The sequence below is a fragment of the Schistocerca gregaria genome, unplaced genomic scaffold (assembly GCF_023897955.1).
Source record: "Schistocerca gregaria isolate iqSchGreg1 unplaced genomic scaffold, iqSchGreg1.2 ptg000214l, whole genome shotgun sequence".
Lineage (NCBI taxonomy): Eukaryota > Metazoa > Arthropoda > Insecta > Orthoptera > Acrididae > Schistocerca > Schistocerca gregaria.
Genome location: NW_026061742.1, coordinates 1,371,781 through 1,373,148, shown reverse-complemented (window position 1 = coordinate 1,373,148; position 1,368 = coordinate 1,371,781).

The following is a 1,368-nucleotide window of genomic DNA, read 5'->3' as shown; positions in this document are numbered from 1 at the left end:
CTGTGTAAATATTTTGGATCAGTATTTTCAGCCAGGACGTATGAAAGTGATGGTTCGATAGTATCCGCACTTATCACTATTTGCCTTATTTGGTGTTGGTGTTATTTTTTTCGTTTAGTCTGAAAATTTAGCAGTCACATCAGTTAGCATAGATGTTGAGGAGTGAAGCAGCAAACGTCGACAGAGTGAGTCCTCACCGGTGCTGATAGAGCCTTCTGGTGGCGAAGCCCTGCACTACAGACAACTGAGTGTGTGAGGAACTAGTAGCGACATCTAGCAGCGAAGTGATGAACAGCAAAATGGCCGCGAAAATCGAGTGACTTAAATGTCTAGTTGCTGTTTATTTCTTCCTTTACACTATTATTACAAAACAGATTACGGCATCACTGCTCGGTTTGTCTGTTACCGTATTTTTGTGTATTTCACACATTACAAAATAATTCTGTTCTGGTAACATATAATGCAAACTACTTCTCGAGCGACATTAATGTACGCAGCATGTTACATTCATCATTCCCTCTTCGTAATTTAGTATTACTAATAGTTTTGTCCACACTTTTAAGCATTAAAAATGGATATGTGGCTCGGAACAGGACTACTGTTACATTAAATGTTAACAACATAATCGCACGGTATAGTGAGTTAAAGATTATTGAACAGCAACGAGAACTGTAAGTAAGTTTATGCAATGCAACGTTAGTGATATAATAGTACAACAGTAATAGGCGTTTGTCAGCCCTTTTTTTCTATTTTACAGTTTCACTCATTACTGATGGCAAATGCCTTGCAGAGAACGTAATATTCTGCATCTTCGGTACGGCCTTTACAATCTCTTTCATTGAACTGCACTTAACATGGAGAGGTAGTAATACAATTTTTTCTCTGATCTACAAGATACTTTTACAAAAAGTAGAGGCAGAGAGGTAGTCATGTAACTATTAATCGAAATATTATATGAACTATATGGGCGTGTTAGTAAAATCACCAAGAAATTCCTCTTATTAATTTTAAGTGTTATCTGTTTGATTCAGCATTCAGCTCACATAAAACCACGAGAAATATCGTTTTTATAAAAAAAACAGTTTATGTCTTTAGTGACCTGTGTAATATCAAACATCTCATTTTGACACTAGAATAATTTGAGAAAAAAAAGGCCTGTTTTAGTTTTTGAAAATGCAATAAGTGAAAACAATGTATTTTAAAAGGTATTGTCAATTGTTACGAAACGATTTATTATACAGAATTTATAAATCGCATAGTAAATCATGATACTAAAAAGAACACCTTGTTGGCTTGTGACACAATACTTTGCATTTTCTTATGACTTTGACATAATTACTGCCTTTTCAGCACTGAGAATGAGTAAAA